Genomic DNA, 6,000 nt, shown 5'->3' on the forward strand with positions numbered 1-6,000 from the left:
AACAAACTGCACTTTTTTTCGTCCACTTTGCGATGGGCTTTTTTCTCTGAAAAATCACAAGAAAAGATTCCAGAGATTGTGCCAATTTACTTGTTTTAGGCCATGATTTACGAAGGTCAAGGTCATGCATAGATCTTGGGTTCCGGGCGAAACCGGGTATCCTGCTAGTATTATATAAAATGTTATAAAATCTGAAAAGGCACAGTTAAGATAAAAATGTAAAAAGTATATTCATATATATCAAGCCGCAAAGAGCTAGAATGAATTTATTTCAGAATGGTCGGAAATAAGAATTTAACCAATTACACTTTTCTGTTCACTTGCCGTGGGTTATTCCTAGAAAATGGTCCATTGGTTTAGCATCGCTTCGCTCGGCAACAACCTCGTTTGCACCCCCCCCCCCTCCTTTTCAAAATTTCCAGTTAAAATACGGTAGCCTAAAACTGTGGCAATCTGTTCAGAGAATGTCCTAATCAAAGTTTTAAAGTCAAGCTCGGAATTGCAAGTAGATAAGATATGGAAACCTGCTGCGTTTCATAACCAAGATAATACGCCAGCCGAAGATAAATGCAATGTAATGAAATGGGGTTTAACGTCCCACTGTTCTGCCCCGAGTAGGTTAATGAAGACGGGCATATGTCATACTGTGTGCTATTTGGGAAATTTTACGTGCACGCTAATGTGCACTACTGTCGTACTGACAGGGGAACCACGCAGGAAAATTCCGATGAACTTTCTTGGCCAACGCAGGGATCGAGCAAGGAACCTCCATCGTTTTCCTCAATGATCCACTGTGGCTCCCTTTAAAAATAAAAAAGTACATTCGGAGGTTGAACTAAATGGTAATGTCTACATGTAGCCTACTTGGAGTATTAAATAATACGGGTTCTCTTTACAGCCGAAGATTCCGTTCATATCAGACAAATGACAACAGCGCATCAAGAGTAACCTCACAGAGTAAAAATACACATTTATTTTTACTATGTGAGTTACGAACAATTTTCATTTTACTTTTCATTTGATTTTGAGTTTAACTTTTATTTCATTTCATTTTTGATATGAAATTAATTTTGATTTTGATTTAATTTTGATTTTGATTTTGATTTTACTTTTCAATTTGATTTAGCTTTTGCTTGTAATTTTACTTTAGTTTTATTTTCAGATTAATTTTTATTTCAATTTCATTTCATTTTCAAGTTTAACATATTTTTTTTTATTTTATTATTTTTTTTTTCACAAAATAATGAATGATAGCGATAGGCCACCAAATAGACCAGTGCCAAATGATTGAACTTTTCATCTTGCCGGGCGGATAGCAGGTAATGCTTAAAATGCGTTTTAGAGTTAAAAATAAACACCTCTCTCCAGAACAGTTTACGACGAGAAGTGGCACGTGACAAAAACCGTTGCATGGACCTTTGCTCTTGGGGCCCCCCTACGTAGGATATCACGGCAGTAGTTAGAGCGAATGAAAGCTTTTTTTTGCCCTCAGTAAACATGTAAAGTAATACATTTCCTTTTCATGAGAAACTTCAAGCTATCGTAATTATTAATATTTTACAAAAGCTATTTAACCATTAATCTTTAATTGGTGTTATAAAATATTAATTTTTCCAGTCAAAGTAAAATCTATCTTAAAATATTTAGAATAATGTTACAAAATATTAAAATTTAGACACTTTACCCTTTTTTCTTCAGTGCACTTCACCCAACAACCTTGTCGTATACAACCCGTTTCCTATCACCGTTGTTTAAATACAGAATCTTATCTTAATTAAACAATTACATCTTATCACTAGGAACCTTAATGCGTAATGAGTTTTGAAAGTATCACGTGGTATATACAGCAGAGTATCAAGGTCATCTTTTAAAGGGCATACCTCATCTCTAATAGTATGGCTTTAAAGGGAATTTCACATCTCTAATATTATGGTTTTAAATGAAATGAAATGGGGTTTAACATCCCACTGTTCTGCACCAACTTGGCTGATGATGCATATACGTCACAGTATCAAGGTTATCTTTAAAGGGCGTATCACATCTTTAATAGCATGGCTTTAAAGGGACTTTCACATCTCTAATAGATTATCTTTAAAGGTGAATTTCACATCTCTAAGATTATGGATTTAAATGAAATGAAATGGGGTTTAACGTCCCACCGTTCTGCACCGACTAAGCTAATGGTGCAGGGTATAAGGAAAAGTGTGCTATGTAAAAGATGCCCAGGATTATTTATTGCCATAATATAACTTATATTAAAAGCTAACATGACCATATCCTCAAAAGTGAAATATGATATATGCGTTACAGTTGACTCTGAATGCATTTTGCTGTTAGGAGAATTAGTTGACCAAGCGGCTATTTTAATCTATAAACAAAATAATAATTGTGGTTTAAAAATATTCTTTCTTTGTAATTACAGACATGCGAAGACACTTTTCTCACTTGGAATTTAAGAAGGGTAAAGGTCGTAAACCCCTATTACACACATAAACATTGAGAGAGAGAGAGAGAGAGAGAGAGAGAGAGAGAGGTTTAACGTCCACTCGAGAGCTATTACACACATCAACATTGAAATGGCTATGGCAATTACCATATGTTTGTCTCAAAATGATCGACGTATTATGTTGAATACAATGACTACCCGGGGTTAACGTCCACTTCCATCTAGAGTAATATCGCAAACTGTTAACCATCCCTTGAAGTTATCATGTCGGAGATAATGTAGCGTGTAAATTACGTCTATTTTGTTTCGAATGTATTCGGGTTACCCAATGTAGAGTAAATAAACAAACAACCGTAAAGTCGATCCTGTTTGTTGGCGTGTGACATTATAACGCCAAACTAACATACATGTGATCACTTAAAAAAGTTACGGCTAGATTAACTGAATATTTGTTGATGGTATTCCCCCACCCGGCCCACATACACATACACACAAACTCAGGTCATTAATTGTTGAATCATTCATTTACAGGTATATATACTCTTCAAAAAAGAAACACAGTCCATTTTTCATCTTTTTTTATTTGAACGGGATCGTTGTTTCCATAAATCTTACTTGTTTTGAATGGCATTATGTAAGGATAAAAGAAATTCATTATTGGTTTTAAATGTAGGGTCACTAATTGTGACTGGTGATTCTTTTTTCATTAATTTGTTTTCGCTTGATTGCACCAAGACACATGAGTTTAACAACTTCGCAAGCTTTTCGCATGAAACCCAAATCTTATGCCTTTAAAATCTCGGGGTTCTCGGTTTCAAAATATATTGCACATGTAAACACCCAAGGAGCCAAGTGATGCCATATCTGAACGAAGACCAACGCATCAACGTTATCGGGCAGAAACAAGTTGCTGAATCCCAGGCAAATGTAGCCAGGCTACTGAATGTTTCCCAGAGTACCATTTCTCGCCATTGGGATAGGTGAGGACAGCGAAGTTCAACACGTGACCACCCAAGCTCAGGCCAAACAAGAGTCTCCTTATCTACCCTGGATCGTCACATCCGTTTACATCATTTGCGGATATGGTTCACAACAGCAACCTCTACTAGCAGCAATTCCAGGACGGCGTAGGACCTACGTGAAACCGGATTACGAGCCAGACGTCCCCGTTAGAGCTGTTGTTTTGAAATACTCCGACACCGTGAAATCCAACTTCAATGAGTTCAGACACACAGGACATGGCCACAGCAACGTTGGAGAACAGCTTGTTGAGCGACGAGTCGCGGTTCCTGTTGCAACGAGGGGATGGTAGAGCAAGGATATACCGACGACGAAATGTCACTATGCTTTTCTTTTTTTGGCAGAGTATATTATATATACATGGGGGGGGGGGGCGATGGCCGAATGGTTAGCGCATGCGCATTGTATCATAAGGTCTGTCACTTAGTCAACTGGTGTGGTTTCGATTCCCCTGTAGTACGTGACAAAGAGTAGGGTCACCTGTCCAACCTCGTAGGTTTTCTCCGGGTCCTCCAGTTTCCTCCCACTGCTAAAGAATAATTTTAAAAAATTGAACCATTATTTTAGTTTGTGTCGAGTGGACGTTAAACCCCATTTCTCTCTCTCCCGAAGCTAAAGTACAAACCATGATGACCATAGTATAAGTCGCGTTTATATGCGTGTGGAGGCGGTGGACTTTTAGAGCGGTCTGTCTGTGGGGGAAAGTCCATCAATTTTGGATTGATTCTGAAACCATGGATCTTTATTTCCGCCTAATTGTAACTGATGACAAGATTGCAAGTAAAAACGTTTAAGACGGTTTTGTTCGTTTGTGGGACTTGTGATGTTACAGACACATTACTGGGGCGTGGTCGGGTGAACTTTAGGCAAATCTGACTTCCGGGTAATCTGACTTGGGAAAACCCCAACGTTTTTATAGATTATATATTATTTACTGGAGTGAAACTTTGTATTAAAGTTCGACCAAGTAGTTGAAAAGCATATTAAAAGCCTCGTGTGGAGGGATAGGACATGGTCTAACATGAATGAGAGAGAGAGAGAAATGGGGTTTAACGTCCACTCGACACAAACTAGGTTATTTCGGGACTAACATATGGTTTAATTTTATTTCATTAATAATTCGCTTGCGCGCAAGGGTCTTTAGCAGTGGGAGGAAACCGGAGGACCCGGAGAAAACCCACGAGGTTAGATAGGCGACCCTACTCCTTGTCACGTACAACCGGGGATTCGAAACCACGTCAGTTGACTCAATGACAGGCCGTATGATACAGCACGCATGTGCTAACCATTAGGCCACCCAACCCCCCCTAATATGGATGAAATCTCGACAATGTTCGTTAGATTTGTAGAATATTTACTTCAGCTATAGAGATTATTCTATCTAGAAATTTTCAGTTAATAAACTGATGACCATTTCTTAGAACCGTCAGGGTGCTGCCCTGGTTATATACGTTAGAAGTTGAACGCACGACCAGTCGTATTAAAGGCCACCTCGAATTGAAATTTTTGTGGTCAACCTCGTACAAATTTAGTACTTTGATGATCACCCAATTTCATGTTTGCTGCGCTGTAAAGGAAAACTATCACGACGTTTAAAGGGATGGACTACAGATCACCACGGATTTAACATTAACGAGTCAGTGGAGAAACAAATCGTGGTCTCCATACGGAGACAAACCACCATTAATTTTCACCCTCTCGGTATTAAATTGTAGTTCGTCAATTTATAGCTATTCACTCTCTCCTGGCAAGGAGTAGAAGGAGTTGGCTCGCCTGTTCAACCCCGTAGGTTTCCTCCCACTGTGTTAGTCCCGAAATGACCTGGTTTGTGTTATGAAGACGTTAAATAAATCCATCTCTCTCTCTCTTTTTTTTTAGTGGTCAACCCCACTTGACCATTTGTCTGTAGTAAAAAAAAAGCCTTCAGCCCTACGAAAATTTGGGGAAAAGTTGGAGCCGGGCAAAGAGACCAGAATTAACATTAAAGTTAATGGGGAAATTAATGGTGGTCTGAATCCATAATCCATAATATAAATAGTTACCTCCCTTTAAACGCAATAATAACATTATTGTAGTTTGTTGCTTGCTTGGACCACGTATACGTAAAATACAGTTCTGTTTATCTTCAGTTCCCTTTGTTTGAAATGCATTCTATCTAACGAAAATGGTCATTTACAGAAAAAGTTAGGTTTGTTTCAAATTCTGCATCTGCTAAGACAATTTTGTGCTAAATTTGAAATTTTATACTTGACTGTTTAGCATACGAGGATAAATAGAGAATCTCTTACTCTTCTTTTTTGATATCAAAAAAATATCAACACAAGTCGATAAAGTATAGATTTAATTTTACTGAACCAAGGCTCTGTTTCCCAAAAACTTAAATCTCCTTAACGCCCCTCTCAAGGATGGTTTGTAAATTACACTTCTATTTTAATTATTACACCAACGCGGGTGTAATTTGTTTTGTTGGCTATTTATTTCAAGCCAACCATTTCTAAGTTCAGAAAACTTGAAATTGGCTATCGGTCTCTATG

The 6,000-nt window shown here is 37.9% G+C and overlaps 1 protein-coding gene across 1 annotated transcript in view; it reads right to left on the reverse strand.

Annotated features, from left to right (window-relative positions):
• Positions 1 to 1,756, reverse strand: part of LOC126810368 (CD109 antigen) — a 40,586-nt gene extending 38,830 nt beyond the window's left edge. The window contains exon 1 of the mRNA XM_056098928.1: positions 1,685 to 1,756. The gene's annotated coding sequence lies outside the window, so the exon portion shown is untranslated. The remainder of the gene's footprint in view (positions 1 to 1,684) is intronic.
• Between the last annotated feature and the right edge of the window lie 4,244 nt (positions 1,757 to 6,000).

Source organism: Patella vulgata, chromosome 2, assembly GCF_932274485.2.
Source record: "Patella vulgata chromosome 2, xgPatVulg1.2, whole genome shotgun sequence".
Lineage (NCBI taxonomy): Eukaryota > Metazoa > Mollusca > Gastropoda > Patellidae > Patella > Patella vulgata.